Here is a 17,552-nt window from a genome sequence, read left to right as displayed (position 1 = left end):
GCGCTAGCAGTGTTAGCTGCTGCTGTTTAGATGAATCATCTTTCCGTCGATTGCGCCTTATTAAAGCTGCTGCTCGACTAACGGCGTTTCAATGCCGTAAATGAACGTGTTTATTGCTAATCGTGTTAATAAAATACACATTTGTTCACGTTGGTATTGATCTAGATTCAATGCATCGTGGAAGGAAGGGAAATTGTGGACTTTAATCGCATGCCTGGGCTCCAGGATCAGTTAAAAAAGTGTTGTAGTCTTGAAGATTGTCTCACGCTGTCTTATTTGTAAAACCAAATGTTCCTATTTTGCTGGTTTCTCTTCAGACTACAAGATTAACCTGTTTAATGTTTTCTTTAAGGTTTCCCCTTGATTCATATTTTAATTATACTATTTACAATGTCAAATTAAAGTGGCAGGTAATCTTGAATTGATGTAATTATGCGGATTATGCTTCCTGCCAGTTTTTGTTGTGGTTTCCAGGCCCTGGCAGTTAATGTGCAACATGTTTCCAAATGACCAGTTCTGACTAACATTTGGCAGATCCAAGTCTCACCACCTAAAAAGTACCCAAATCTCTTCTAAAAATAGCCTGGCTAAGCAGGAAGACCAGCTAAAAACCAGTCTCCCAACAAACATCTATATATTTAAATGAAGTCAAACACAGTTTGTTTTGTAATGTGACATCAGAAGGGTATTACTACAATAAACACTTCTAGTCTGTTGTAGGATAATAAGATACTAGTCTTTACGTTTTAATGCTGTCGTGTGACACTGACTGGACAAATAGCGGTTCTGCTGCAGTGGGACAATGATGCTGTTTTCCTGATGAACTATTGCACACTGGCTGAAGCCTTCCTCTGTTTAACCATGTGTCTAACCACAGAAACTGAACTGGTGTTCATGGACATGCAGAGCCTCTGCTTGCAGATGTTAATGTGAAAAGAGAAATCTAAGATCTTTAAATCCAAACTACTCCATTAAATGTGTTTATTTGTCAAGGGCACTGTATTCACCTCCACTGCAATCTCCAAGTCCTGTTTACTTTTTTATACTTAGTTGTGTGACCATGCAAAAAAAAAAAAACATATATATATATATATAAATATAAATAAACCCAGTGTCTTTTCTCAGTGGAGTTTCTGAAGATACAATAAATACAATGTAGCCTGTTTTTAAGGTGAAGTGTATGCACCTACAAGAACCCTTAATAGTATTATTTCGCTTAATGGTCATTCAAAAAACTCATCTGAAAAAATATCAGTAAAAATGGATTTAATGGAATTTAAAAATGCATGACTTGACCACTCCTTTTTCACTCCTCCCTTGACTGCTGTTGCTGACTTTGGTTTACTTTCAAGGCGAGGTTTGACATTTCAGATGAGCTTAAAGGCTTGGGACTGTGACCATTCTTGAGGTGCCAATTAATGTTGTCGTAACGGCATTTTCTTGTGGCTGTTGAACCATTAGTGGCATTTAGGATTAGGTGCAAAAAACAATCTAGTAGCAGAAGTAAGCATTAGCAAAGATGGCAGATTGTGTCCTCTCACTGTGTCAGCTGAGTAACTGCCATTGAGGTGAACAGGAATGCTAACTCGTAGCTTTATCCGGATATTAAATGGATTCTTCCATTTGACTTTACTGCATTCACTATAACAGATTATTCTTGTTATTAATGATAATCAAATATTTTTTATTGTATTTTAATATTTATTGATTATAGAGCATTGGTCTCAAACTCAATTCCTGGAGGGCCGCAGCTCTGCACAGTTTAGCTCCAACCAACTCCAAATCACACATGCTTGGAAGTTTCTAGTGATCCTGAAGAGCTTGATTAGCTGGATCAGGCGTGTTTGATTAGGGTTGGAACTAAACTGTACAGAGCTGTGGCCCTCCAGGAATTGAGTTTGAGACCAGTGCTATATAGTATACACAGTTGACCATGTAGGTGAAGGTGCTGGTCAATATATATCTGTTGCTGTCAGGTTTAAGCAGAAAAGGCTGCATTTCTGGTTCCATCGTTATGTGATAGGCTGATAGCAACAGACATTCCTAACCACTGATACTTTGTGGTACAACCCAGGTGTCCCATTAGATGATAGTGATGCATGCTATTGCTAACACAATTTTATTTTATCTTTAAAGGGTAGTAGTTCCCTCAGATTCGTTCAAATCAACACTCTGTCTTTTGTGAAACATAAATGTAAATGATGACAGAACTGATGGTGAACTCGTTGATTTGTTCTGAAAGTTGAATATCTTGCATGTATTTATTTCTATGAACAGTCTTAAAGTCACTTTATAGGCCAGCATCAAACAAGAATTTATCAAATACAGGTTGGCTTGCCTAATCTTAATCAAACGAAACTTGATGTTTGGAAATAATAGCGCATAAGATTGTTCACATGATCCAGATTGGTGCCTGTACATACTGAACTGTTAAGCGTACAGTCAGAGAGATTAAATGAACATTAGCTCTAGGGCTGCAACGATTCCTCGAGTAACTCGATTACAAAAAATTATCGAGGCAAATTCCTCTGCCTCGAAGCCTCTTTTAAATAATTTTAAAGCTCACATCACGTTCTTTCGCAATTATTATTTTTTGTATGACACAACGCGCTTACGTCACCCAAAAAGCGGAAGGAGACGCAAGTCGTTAGCGGAGAAGACTCAAACAAGAGAAAACGACAGAAAATGTCCAAGGTTTGGGATAATTTCAAATTGAAAAGTAAAGAGAACGCCGTGGTGTGTGTATATTGCAAGATCGAGCTAGCATACCACAACAGCACGTCGTCCATGCTACAGCATCTAAACAGAAAGCATCCACTCTACTCAAAGACTGGAGGACCGTCACCCGAGACAAGGTAATAAATTCAATGTAGCGTTAAATCAATGTGATTGCTAGTCGAGAGGAAGGCTGTTAAATAATGTACGTTAATTATGTAAGGGATAAACCACAACGGCCAGTGCAATTTAATGAAAATATACCGCACGACGTTGTGATGTGTGATGCGGTCACGACGTGCCGTGGAGGTGTGGTATATTTTCATAGAATTGCACTGGCCGTCATGGTTTATCCCTTACATAATAAACGTACATTATTTAACAGCTGTGGTATAAGGCAACTAACCAATGGAAATAATTTACTGTCAAAAAAGTTGTGAATGGCTTTTACGATGAAACATACTATATACTTTCAGGGCTAGATTACAGCATGACCCATACGCAAAATAAATTTTTTTGAAATATGTTTTCACAATATATCTGAAATATATTTTTTGGCATATATGCAAATATTCGAAATTGACCCAATAAATATATTTTCGTTATATTTCAGAATATATTTCAAAATGATAAATATAAGCGAATAACAATGCAAATATATTTCAGATATATTGTGAAAACATATTTCAAACATATTTATTTTGTGTATGGGGAAACCTGTTGTGCATTTTAATAAGCTAAATTGCTTTTCCTCTTTGTCTCCCTCTCAGCACTTCACAACGGAGTATGGACAGCTTTGTTCGCCCAGCTCAGTCATGCACTGTTCAAGAGGCTGCAATTTTTACAGAGAGCATTTTGAACATGCTCGTGACCGATATGAGGCCACTGTCCATGGTGGAGGACAAGGGATTTAGACACATGATCTCAACTTTCAATCCTAAATACAACCTGCCATCAAGAACATATTTCACACAACTGATGGAGAAGAAACACAGAGACATCACAGAGAAATTGAAAGCTGTCCTAAAGCAAACAGAGTGTGTTTCCCTGACAACAGACATTTGGACCAGTGTGGCAACAGAGGCCTACCTAGGGGTGACAAGCCACTTCTTGGGGGAAGATTGGGAGATGAAGTCCTTCTCCCTAACCACAATGCCCCTAGAAGAGAGACGCACTGCAGCCAACATTGCAGACTGGCTAGAGGAGACAACTGCCAAATTTGAGATTCCACTTGAAAAGGTAAAGGCAGTTGTCCATGACAATGGGGCCAATGTGGTGGCAGCAGCAAGAATTCTTAGAGAGAGGCATGGATGGGCTTCTGTGAGATGTGCAGGGCATACTTTAAATTTAGTTGTGCAGAGCACACTCAAAAACAAAAAACAAAATTGCTAGTTGTGTGGGTTCTGCTAGGTGCCTAGTGGAAAACTTCAAAAAGAGTGAACTGGCCTGCACTAAGCTCAAAGAAAAACAACAGCAGATGGGAAAGCCACCACTCATGTTGATACAGGATGTCAGTACACGGTGGAACAGTACGTATCACATGTTATCAAGACTCCTGGAACAGCGATGGCCTGTGACTGCAGCTCTCTCCGATCCAGCAGTCAATCCGAGAGGTAAACACCACTACCTGGATCTAAAGCCAGAGTAGTGGCACATCAGTGAGGAGTTGACACAGGTCCTTGGGCCATTTGAAGGAGCTACAGAGTTTCTTAGTGGAGAACAGTATGTCACCCTCTCTGCCCTTCCACAGCTGGTACAAAACCTTAAAAAGTCCACACTGACTGCAGAACCTGAAACTGCACCAGTGAAGGCATTTCAGGCTTCTGCTGCAGAGCAGATCACAGAGAGGTGGCAAGGGCTGTATGAATTTCTACCTGATGCTCCCAACCCTGTCCTTCTGGCTGCTGCTTTGGACCCCAGGTTTAGAAAATTGAAGTTCTTGCCTGCTGAAGAGGTGTTGAAGGTCCAAACTAGTATTCAATCAATGGCACTAGCTGCCAGAAAGGACTCAAAACAGACACGTGTAAGGGTAGAGGAAGCCACTGCCACCACATCAGCTACACACACTACCGGTAGATCACATCACAAAAGTATTCTGGGATCATCATCAGAGGATGAGGATGAAGGAGAGAATGAGGTGGATGAGCAGATGAGCAGAGCGGTGCAGAGGGAGGTCTTGGAGTATTTTGGTGAACAGCCTATTTCCAAGAAGGAGAATCCACTGCCATGGTGGAGAATTAATCAAGCAAGATATCCAACCTTGGCACAGCTGTCAAAGTCTTTCTTGGGGATCCCAGCAACATCAACACCTTCAGAGCGCTTGTTCTCTGCTGCTGAGAACATTGCCTCAAAACGTAGGGCAAGCCTAAGTGCTGAGCATGTGGATATGTTGTCGTTTCTCCATTGCAACTATAAGCTGTTGTAGAATCTGAAATCTCTCTCTCTCTCTCTCTCACACACACTCACTCACTCACTCTCTACCTCATCTAGGTACATTTTGATGTTTGTATTGAGATTACAGCTGAAAAACTCTGATTCTTACTTATAATTGTTTTATTTAAATTTTTTTTATTTTTATAAATGGTATACATTGTGTACCTGTTTGGCTTGATATTTTATATTCATTTATTTTTGTTCTCAGGTGATTTGCAGAAGGTGCAATCCTTTTTTTTAAATGTTGTATTAAGACGACAAAACTAAGGCCAAATGGCCATTACTATTTAAGTTTGTATTCATAGTTTTTGTTATACATGTTTTACAGTAAGTTAACTGTATTGTTATATAATTGTTGGCACTGGCACTTAATGGGTAAAAACTGCAATAGGCTTAGTTTTGGAGCCAAATGTTGAAGTTTGAATAAATAACTGCCACATCATTTTCGTTATGCATTATTTGTTTTGGTTGTTTGAAAACACAAAAAAAGTTTTTATCCGATTACTCGATTAATCGATCGATTAAGTGCTAGATTAATCGATTACAAAAAGAATCGATAGCTGCAGCCCTAATGAGCTCTGTGGGTGAGGTCTTGTTAAGGAAAAGACGTTTTATTTAGTCTTAAGATTTTAGGGGGCCTTAGCAGGTACCTTAAAATGTATGTTTTATAATATCTCATTAAATACTTTAAGTTGAAGTTACTATGTTTTACGGCACATTGTGTGGTGGTTTAATTATGCATACAAATCCTGTGGTCTATTCCAGATGACTTCAGTTACCATTCCTTTGTTCAAGACCAAAAAAAAAAAAAAAATCAGGTCATGTACGTAGGAGTGTGTATATATATATATATATATATATATATATATATATATATATATATATATATATAGGTGAATAAACCAACATGACGCTGTTGATGGCCGCTATTGTGCGTTGCTCTTCAGTGTTTGTTCTGTTTTTGATTGTTTTTCCTGTTTTTTTTTTTTGTTTTTGTTTTTTTCAAATACAATCAGTTTTACCAGGGATGACCTGCTGAACATTCGGCAGAACACACCACAAAATCTTATACCGGATTTAGATTTTTCGGAAGTTTTGCTGGACATTGTAGTTGGCGGAGCCGAAGCTCTGGTCAAATGCTACAGGAGGTGCAGGCGGGGGAAGTGAGCCGGCGCGCTCGTGAATCTTCGTCAGCACGGATTTCAAATGCCGTTGCCTAGCATCCATCTGGCGAATCTCCGCTCTCTACCCAACAAAACGGACAAACTCCTTCTGCTCTCCCGGACAAACAAGGATTTTTCTAACTCTGCTGCTCTGTGTTTCACGGAAACCTGGCTAAATGGCGACATACCGGACAGCGCGATTCATCTGCCTAATTACCAGCTGATCAGAGCAGATCGCGACGCAGAATCAACGGTGAAATCGCGTGGCGGCGGGACATGCTTTTACATCAATGAGAGGTGGTGTACAGATGTAACTGTGTTACAGAAGATGTGCTGTTTAGGTCTAGAAAGGCTCTTCATTAACTGCAAGTCGTTCTATTCGCCGCGGGAGTTCTGCTCGTTCATTCTCGTGAGTGTCTACATTCCACCGCAAGCGCACATGAGCACAGCTTTACAGAAACTCGCTGATCTGATCACAGAGAGTGAGCAACAACACCCAGACTCTGTTTTAATCATTCTCAGAGACTTTAATAAAGCAAATCTCTCTCGTGAATTGCCAAAATACAGACAGCACATCACATGTCCCACCAGAGACAATAATATATTGGATCACTGTTACACAACAATAAAGGACGCATATCACTCTGTTCCACAAGCAGCTTTAGGACTCTCTGATCACTGTTTGGCTCATCTTTTTCCGACCTACAGGCAGAAACTTAAGTCTGCAAAGCCTGTATTAAGAACTGTTAAAAGATGGACTAATGAAACCAAGCGGGATTTACAAGCCTGTTTCTCTCTCACTGATTGTATCAGTTTCTGTGAGGATATGTGCATTCCTAACAGGACTCATCTAATCTACAACAATGACAAACCAGGGTTCACTGCAAAACTCAGACAGCTCTGTCAAGCCAAAGAAGATGCTTACAGAAAGGGGGATAAAGTCTTGTACAAACAAGCCAAATACATACTGGAAAAGGAGATCAGAGTGGCAAAGAGGAATTATTCTGACAAGCTCAGGAAAAAATGATCTTCCAGTGATCCTGCTTCAGTGTGGAAAGGAATGAAGGATATCACCAGCTACAAGTCACCATCCCCCAGCACTGAGGAGAATCAACACCTGGCAGACGACCTGAACGAGTTTTATTGTCGTTTTGAAAAATCACCCCAGACCCGCTCTGAACACCTCTCCACACAACCATTAACACCTCCAGCAACCCTGCTCTCCCCCACACCTACAATTCAAATCAGCGAAGAAGATGTGTGCCAGGTCTTTAGGAAGAACAAAAGAAGGAACCAGGCCCAGACGGTGTCACCAACCTGCCTAAAAACCTGTGCTGATCAGCTGGCCCCCATCTTCACACAGATCTTAAACAGATCACTGGAGCTGTGTGAAGTCCCCTCGTGCTTCAAACGCTCAACCATAATCCCGTCCCAAAGAAACCCAAAATTACTGGACTTAATGGCTACAGATGTTAGAGCCACAGGTCTGTAGTCATTAAGTCCAGTAATTTTGGGTTTCTTTGGGACGGGATTCATGACACATGAAATCATTTGAAAAACTGGTTTTGGCTTATCTGAAGGACATCACTGGACCCCCTGCAGTTTGCCTACAGAGCAAACAGGTCTGTGGATGATGCAGTCAATATGGGACTGCACTTCATCCTGAAGCATCTGGACAGACCAGGGACTTATGTGAGGATCCTGTTTGTGGACTTCAGCTCCGCCTTTAACACCATCACGGAACCCCTTCAGAATAAACTAACCCAGCTCTCCGTCCCCACCTCCGTCTGTCAGTGGATCAACAGCTTCCTGACAGACAGACAGTAGTTAGTAAAGCTTGGTAAATTCACATCCAGCACTCGTACCATCAGCACTGGAGCTCCTCAGGGCTGCGTACTCTCCCCACTGCTCTTCTCCCTCTACACCAACGACTGCACATCTAAAGACCCCTCTGTCAAGCTCCGGAAGTTTGCAGTTTCCACACTGATCGGCCTCATCCAGGACGGTGACGAGTCTGCTTACAGGCAGGAGGTTAAGGAGCTGGCTGTCTGGTGCAGTCTTAACAACTTGGAGCTTAACACGCTCAAAACTGTGGAGATGATTGTGGACTTTAGGAGAAACCCCCCTGCTCTCCCCCCACTCACCATCATGAACAGCACTGTGACTGCAGTGGAGTCATTCAGATTCCTGGGCACCACCATCTCCCAGGACCTGAAGTGGGATACTCACATAGACTTCATTGTCAGAAAGGCCCAGCAGAGGTTGTACTTTCTTTGCCAGCTGAGGAAGTTCAACCTGCCACTGGAGCTGCTGAAACAGTTCTACTCCGCCATCATTGAATCCATCCTCTGCACTTCAATAACTGTCTGGTTCAGCTCAGCTACCAAATCTGACCTCAGAAGACTACAGAGGGTTGTCTGGACTGTTGAGTGAATCATTGGTACAACCCTTCCCACTCCCCAAGAGCTGTACTTATCCAGAGTGAGCAAAAGGGCTGGTAAAATCACTCTGGACCCCTCACATCCAGCACCATCCCTCTTTGAACTGTTACTGTCTGGTCGACGTTACAGAGCTCTGAGCACCAGAACGACCAGACACAGGAACGGTTTCTTCCCTCAGGCAATCCATCTCATGAACACTCAACAATAAACGTGGAACACGTTTATTATCCATTCACCACATAATAATATATTAACCATTCACCACACTCACTTATTTTATTTTTATTTTCTAATTTCTAATTTGCACATACTTGACCTGTACATACATATTTGTCTATATTATATATTGTGTTTTTGCTGTTTTGGACATTGCCTATTTGTATATTATTCTTTTACTATCTGTGTCCTGTCCTGTTGATGTCTTTCTGTTGCACTGTGGAGCTTCTGTCACTATAACAAATTCCTTGTATGTGTAAACATACTTGGCCAATAAAGCTCATTCTGATTCTGATTCTGATTTTAGTCAGGAATAAGATTGTTTTACAACACGCAACACACAAAGCCTCAAGTCTCAATTGAACTTCCTCCTTTTATTTTGAAGAAAATTGTTGAAACGTCTTACTAGCATCATTCTAGACTTTCATTTTGATAAAGGGACTTTCAGGGATTGGATCAACAATCCAAAAACAGCATGGTTCAGAGTTTGCTTATACACTAAATTGCCAAAAGTATTGCTACTACTTTAGTAATTTCTAGGAGTACAAATCTTAATGTTTAAGCATACAATGATATTCTAGGGAATTGTGTGCTTCTAATTTTGTAGCAACAGTTTGGACAGGACCCTTTTTTATTCTAACATGACAGTGTCTCTCTGTATAAAGCACAGTTCAAAAAGACATGATTGATTCCGTCAGTGTGGAAGAACTTGACTGGTCTGCAGAAAGCCAAGTCCTGATCGCAGCTGAACACCTCTGGTGTGACTTTAGATGCAGACCTTGAGCCAAAAACTCATCACCAAACACCAATGACTTGTAGGGTAAACGTACCTTTTAAGCTCATGTACCCATTAAGCACACTTCCATGTTTGAGATCAGATTATAAAAATAATTTATTATCCTACTTGATGTCTTAACCAATTGATGTGTTTGTTACTATATACCTCCTATAATTTCAAGTCAATCGGATCATTACACACTGAGATATGAGTCTCCATGTGTTCACGCTGTCTGGCGGCCATTTTGAAAGCTGTCTAAAAACTTTCACCAAAAGAGGAGCCCCTTAAATGTGCATTTTTTTTAGATGTTTAAGCCTTTGTTTTGGGTAAGTTTCACTACTTACTGTAAAATTAAGAGATTACTGTTTAAACTTTCGCATATTATAACCTTGAACATGGATGTGGGAAATAATTACATTAGATCCAAAAGATAGTTTTAGCAACATAACGCAGATGCAACAGGACACAGTTAGCTGACTAGCTGTATAAGATTGTGTGATACGCTAACATATTACTTCACAGGCATTATTTGCTTGTACTTTTACATCCATAATATTATAAATTGACAGTTTATTGCTGGTCTGTGGTTTTACAGTGCTGTAATTTTTTTAAGATTTCATTATTTTGAGGTGAGTGTGACATCAATAAGAAAAAGTTTAATTTCATAGATATTGTAAATAATAGTTGGTCATATTAAAATATGTATGAACTTAATACTTGACCTAGACTATTTATTTAGCAACAATCCTGTCATTTTAATAAATATTGCATGAAATTTATAAAAAATTGTTGCTGCTCCTATTAAGCTCAGTGTGCTCTCTTTAAGCTCTTCCACATTGAATGTCTGTGTAAATACTTCATAAACAGACTTTAAATATTAACTGATGGTTGTCACTTTAAGTTAAGTTAATCAATTTGCTATGGATTCTGTCAACTCAAATCTGCAGTCTGGCTCTGATCTTTGGCAACTAGCATCAACTTCTCCTGACTGTAAATCTGTGGAAAATCAGGGCAAAATCATGCAGTGTATTCCAGCCTTAAGAGACTATAGATACGTTTTCAGCCATTTAGTTTCAGAATGAGGCTAGTTTCTGTGTTCATCCCCATGAATTAAATGTTTTATTGTTTTTTGAATGTTACTTAGCTGAAAGTGGACTAGTCTAGATGTTATGTGCTTAAATGACTCTTCATTATGAATAAATAACTGATCACCTTGAATGCCTTGTTGCTTGATTTTAGTGTTCCATTTTTTTTTTGTGATTGACTGTACCTTCAAAAACATATTTTTACAATTATTCTTTAAATATGTTCCTTAAAATAAGCAAGATTTTTTAATAAAACATGATGTGAGCTTAATAGGAACAGGGGTGTGCTAAAAGGGTAAAAAAATGTACCCATTAAGCACAGCCAGACTTTTTGAATTTAATGATGTATATCTTCATTGGAATGCTTTTTTTCATTTAAAATAAAATTAAATTTTTTTGTGTAAGAGATTAAAATTTTATTTTAACAACTTTTTGTACTGAAACCAATATCTTGTGCACTAAAAATGTAGATGTAGATTTTGGTGAGCTTAATAGGTACGTTTACCCTACATAAGGGTACTGTCATTTTAGACACGTCCAAAACTGTTGCAACAGAGATGGAAATACAATTTTTAAATGCATGAATTATGTTTCCATCTTTGTAGCCAAAGTTTTGTTAGTGCCTTTTCCTGTTCTAAAGAAGGGGGTGTCCCAACACCTTTGTCCTTATAGTGTCTATACCAGTCATTGGTGTTTGGTGATGAGTTTTTGGCTGAAGGTCTGCATCTAAAGTCACACCAGTGGTGTTCAACTAGGATCAGGACTTGGCTTTCTGCAGACCATTCAAGTTCTTCCACACTGACTGAATCAATCATGTCTTTTTGAACCGTGCCTTATACACAGAGGCACTGTCATGTTAGAATAGAAAAGGGTCCTGTCCAAACTGTTGCTACAAAATTAGAAGCACACAATTCCCTAGAATATCATTATATGCTTAAACATTAAGATTTGTACTCATAGAAATTACTAAAGTCGTCAAACATGTTCATTAGAAGGGGGTGACCCAATATTTTTGGCAATATAGTGCATCTTAAGTTTGAACATCTGCATTATTGACATGCATATTCATCTTGAACCACACACTTGACAGTACATGTTGCTAACTCCCCAACTGATGTAACATCCTGTTCTTAATACATAAGCTGTATTGGTAGATACATTTAAGATGATAAATTGCTGTCATATGATCTACATCATTTCTAGATGCCCTACTATTGTTAAAGACCAAGTAAAACGTTTACTAAAGGTTTTCCATCCATGGCACACATGCATTTTATTTATTCTTGTAATAACTGAGAATTGGCAATTGGCACATAGAATTTGTTCATTCCAGTGATTCATAGTAAGCATTTATTTTATTTTATTTACATGTACACAATTATTTTGTGCCAGTTGAAGCAAATTAAGAATTGTCATAGCAAAGTTTCTGTACCTACTCTCAGCAGTTCCTCGCCAACAAGTCTCCCTGTAGCTCCCCGCACCATTGTTAAAATTGATCTGACAAGCGTTAAAAATCCCTCCGATTAGTATCTGGCCTTCTCTTTGATAATGACCTCTCTCCTTTTCAGATGGTCTGGGTAATAGCCCTCTGGTGTCTGATGGACTTCACAGGCTGAAGTCTCACAGGGGAAAAACTACAGCCATCAAAGTATTCTCTCCTACATTGTCCATGAAAATGCTGGACCATTACTTATGGTGCTGGCTTCTTCCTTCTGATATTTAGGCTCTGCTGCTGACCTTTGAAGCCAATTTACAGAAGCTGTTGAGCCGAATCACACGCAGTTGGCTGTAGTTTGACTCTGTTAACCGAAAGCCTTGAGAACAAATTGCATGTATTTAGTCCATCTGGTGAAATATGAAGTTCCGCTATGTAAAAAAAAAAAAAAAGAAGCAGTTTAATGGTTGATTCTTTGTTGGAATGTTTGGTTAACGTAACCAGAAAGACCTCATAAGTGATGCCTTTTCTTGAACATATGGACATGTCAGGATCCCCGTTTACTGTAATTTTTATTTTATTTTATTTGATGGCTACTTCAGGCCTGATTAGCTCAAATCTCTCCCTCCACCCACTCCTACACACACCCACCTACCAACACTTACAAACACACGTCCAGTACACCCTCCCCTCTGCACTAAATCACCACACTTGAAGAGTTCAAAACATCAGACCTCATTCCATATTGCTGTAGAAGAGCGTTCCCTGCCCGAGTTGACAGCGTATGACCTGTTCCTCCACCACCTGCTGAGACAGAAAGAGGTAAGCTGTCGGATGCACCTGCAGTCAGATCTGCAGATCCTAAACTGATCTGTACGGCAGATCTTCAATCGGGATAGACTGTCAGAAGCCAATCCTACTTGTGTGAAGATCAGATTGAGCAGTTGAGCAAGGCGAAGGAAACACTTGAAGGTGATTAACTTGTTTTAGAGTTGGTGGTTTTGAAAGTTGCTACCTGTTTTGCTTGCAGTGTTTTGGATTGAATGTTTAGTGTGTATTTGACTTGGTATCACTGTTAAAGTTAGCCTAACCCACTCTCTAAATATTTCTAGGTTAATCCAGGTTACTTAACTGATGTTATTTGTTCTCTTCATGTGATCACAGCAGTTCTGGATGTTTTTATGAGGTGTTAACCAGTTTATGATTGAAATAGGCAGTTTTATTGACAGGTTACAGTTTAAGTTCTTGCGATTTGGGTGAAAACATTTGTTAGTTTTTAGTATAAATAGATAATCTTACATTTAGTCTCAACAAACGTAATTATGTTGCTACTGTGCATTATGGTGCAGGTCCCTCACATGAACTGAATGACATGCTGTTATGGACCTTCTGGAGTGTCTGTTTATTTTAGAGGTGTGTGTGTGTGTGTTTGGAGTCAAGAAGTCATGCTTTTCAAGGCTTTGATTCTTGACTCCACCCAGAAACACACTCAGGCCCCTTTAACCAGTGCTGGACCATCTTATTTGGACTAAATTCTTCTTGAAAGACCTTTTTAGATGTCTTTGTTTGGTAGTCTACATCCACTGGACTTAGATTGGTCCTGGTGGAGTTATATAGTCCTGTCATTTCCCAGAATTCCTTGTGCTGGCAAACATGTGTAGTTCCCATCTGCTGTGTGGCATCTGCTTATCCCTCAAGCCTTGAGGCTTCTCCTGACATACAAATCTTTTTTTTTCTTTTTTCTCTGTGTTGCATGTGAAATATGACTGATTGAATGCGTAGATGTATCAAGGACAGACCCTATATCTAGAGTTATTGCTTGAAGAGATATATGCTCCCATATAGCTTGGCTAAGCCGGAGATCATAGAATTGTTCTTCAGCCTACTAAAATTCACATTGACAACTAAATGACTTGGCACAGGCATGAAACAGAGGGGATTATTAGCCAGATCGCCACAAAGTTGTTTGCTGTTGTAAAAGCTGCTTTATTTGATCAAGACGAGTCCCACTGTAACCTTGTTTAGCCCAGCATCTGCCTTACAGTAAGCTAGATTGTAAACAAGAATGTACCGGAGGTTGGCTCATGCGTGACTTGTGAGAGATGTTCAGTCTAGGCAGAAGCCTTGTGAGAGTCATATGAGGCATCTTAAGGGCTCTCTCTCTTCCTCTGTTGCTCAGAGGCTGAGGTCAATGTATAATAACAGTTCATGGGGTAGCCTGTCAGCTTATTCCAGGAATGGATTCTGTGGAGGGTGATACTCGGTACAACTTGCTATTATAAATGTAGAAAACTATAGCTTGTCAGTTTCTAATTTCTTTACGTTTTGTTGAAGCTGGTTACATAATTTAGCATGTAGCAGTCTGCGTATTTGGAGTTCACCCAGTGTTTTTTTTCCTGCTCATTCAGTTTTTTTGTTTTGTTTCTGTTTAAAAGTTAAGATCATATATATGTTAGGCCTGAGACACACTGCAGGATTTTAACAATCCTATATGATCATTGCATGTCACATTGTGCAACATGGATCTAATAAACTTGGCTACGACATGTGTAGACTGTATGATGATGACACCTATTCGACTCGATACGATACGATATGACGCACGTTACTATAGAAGAATAAAACGTCATCCTCATGCGCAAGTGGTAAACAAAAAGAGCATGATAAATCACTCTTTAGCAGTTGTAGTTTTTATGTGTGCTGAAAAAAACTGGAAGAGGCGAAAGAGCCACGATCACAGAAAATGGCACAAATATTTCACGATGCCAATCTTTCGGAACAGCCGAAAATCGTGCAGCGTGTCTCAGGCTTTACCATTCTTCAAATTGTACTTAAGTTTGCTTTGTCTGCACTTTATCACGTTTATTAGGAAATACAGAAATAATGATATTATTATATTAATAATAATAATAATAATATCATATTTAAAAGGGAGAGTTCACCCCAAAATTTTGTCATTAATTAGGCCTACTCACTCTCATGTCGTTCTAAACCTGTAAGACCTTTGTAATTTTTTTAAACCTTTGTAACACAAATGTAATTTTTTACAAAGCTACAAGAATACTTTTTGTGCACAAACAATATTTCTCCCTGTGTTACTGTATTCCGCCATTATGGAAAGTAACACGACGCGTTCTACGTCAGAAGCACCACATGCATGCATCGTGATACTCTCCATAATGGCAGCAGACAGGATGAGAATTATTGATGAATTGTTGTTATTTTAATTTTCTTTGCGCACAAAAAGTATTCTCATAGATTTGTAAAAATGTATCAAAAAAATGTAAAAAAAAATCACTGATGTCACATGGACAGTTTTAACAATGTCCTTACTACTAGGGCTGCATGATTCTTGCTAAAATGTGAATCACAATTTTTCTCCATGGGAACTGAGATCACGATTCTCTTACACGATTCTCATTTTTTCAACCAAAATGTATTGCACTCAAGTACAAAAAAACCCCACATGACATTCAGTATAATAAAGTGCCGGAGTAACAAAAAATTGTCTCTCTTCTTTATTTTAAACCCCTTAAAGTGAATAATTTTAAAGCTTTAAGTTGTTGAACATAAGAGAACATTAACAATAATAAATAAAAATATTCACATTCACACGAGGCGTCGGCGTCAACGCCTCTCGTTTACTTTGGAGTGACATCATGCGTTGCCGAAGTGAATTGTGGGTCCCTCGCGTCGCTTCACTGGTGTTGCACGCGGCAGAAGTTGAAAACTTTTCAACTTTTCAAGCGCCAACGCAGGCATCAGCCAATCAGATCGCCTTATGCAAATACCCTAGCGGACGCTAGGCAATCTTGTTCATGCAGCACCAGAAAAGTATGTGATTGGCTGTTATCACTATGACGGCGCGTCAGCACCAGAGCCGTTGAGAAGCTCCCATAGGCTTCCATAGGAACTTAGGAATGCGGAAGTAAAGCGTGTCATGGAGCAGCCAATAGTTCCAAATAGGGCTGGGCGATATGGCTGAAAACTGTATCACGATATCAGTGTTTCATATCGGTCGATATCGATAATTATTGATATTTTTTTTAAGGTGGTACATCAAGTTTGTGGTATTACCAGTCTTGGCGGGGACGACGGTCTTGCATAATTTGCAGATGACATTTGGTCTGACTACGGTCAGACTTATAATATCCAAAAAAACTGCCATACTGGCGAGCTGACTTTCTCTTTTATTTACAATTTCCTCGCTCGCTGCGGCACTCATTTTCTGCTTATGAAGAGGATAGGGTCTGGCTGCAGATGTGCACTCTCAGCCGAAACCTGATACTGTTACATGATTGGCTGTTAGCGTGTCACTCCCTACGTTGCTAGGTTGCCAGTATTAATTAGTTAGATGGTGGCGAAAAAGATGTCTTTAGATGTTTATTTTTTTTTAAATGGCTAAAACAATTTCTAGCATTTTTCTAGCATTCATTGATATTCACTTGTGTATGCATATTGTATCTTATATTTTAACATAATATTGTATTAAAATGTGAATAATAGATGACCATAGATGAAGAAATATATATTAATACAATAACACATTTTACATACTAATTAGATTTCTTATACTCTTTAAGTAAGCATAATTTATTCCTTACTACCCTTCTGGGCATGGGAACATTTCAGTTGCGTTGCTGTCTATGGAGGGTCAGAGAGCTCTCGGATTTCATCAATATCTTAATTTGTGTTCTGAAGATGAACGAAGGTCTTACCGGTTTGGAACAACATGAGTGAGTAATTAATGACAGAATTTTCATTTTCATTATCCCTTTAATTGGTTTTGTTTTCTGCTTAGACTTTTAAAGCCAAAGGGTGGATCACAGTGTAATAACATACAGGGATATTAGAGATGCTAGATAAATAAATAAATAAATTAGTGCTGTCAAATGATTAATCGCATACAAAATAAGTTTTTGTTTGCATAATATTGGTGTTCTATGTATATTTATGTATATATAAATACACAAACACACACACAGTATATATTTTGAATATATTTACATGTCTATATTTATATTCATATAGTTTATATTATAAATAAATATATTTAATATAGAAACAACATAATTTTGAAATATATACATGCATGTGTGTGTATTTTTACATTATATATGTATGCTGTGTATATTTATTATGTAAACAACTTTTATTTCACGATTAATCGTTTGACAGCACTAAAATAAATATAAGTAAATATTCTTTGGTAGCCTCTTTGAATGGCTTTTAGACACATCTCCACTTCCTTCCACTATAGAAAAGTGAAGCCAAAGCATCTCAGTA

General features: G+C 38.8%; 1 protein-coding gene across 2 annotated transcripts in view; it reads left to right on the top strand.

The window, feature by feature from the left end:
- The window catches only part of LOC306876009 (zinc transporter ZIP10-like), a 29,078-nt gene that overhangs the window by 213 nt on the left and 11,313 nt on the right, over positions 1 to 17,552 (top strand). The window contains exon 1 of one of the 2 annotated variants that reach the window (XM_079426897.1): positions 12,979 to 13,088. The exons of the other annotated variant lie outside the window; for it this stretch is intronic. The gene's annotated coding sequence lies outside the window, so the exon portion shown is untranslated. Of the gene's footprint in view, positions 1 to 12,978; positions 13,089 to 17,552 lie in introns of those variants that run through there. 2 annotated transcript variants of the gene reach the window in all.

The sequence above is a fragment of the Barbus barbus genome (assembly GCF_936440315.1).
Source record: "Barbus barbus genome assembly, chromosome: 10".
In the NCBI taxonomy this organism is placed as follows: domain Eukaryota; kingdom Metazoa; phylum Chordata; class Actinopteri; order Cypriniformes; family Cyprinidae; genus Barbus; species Barbus barbus.
The sequence above is the reverse complement of the archived record's forward strand: the minus strand, read 5'-3'. Positions and strand labels throughout refer to the sequence as shown.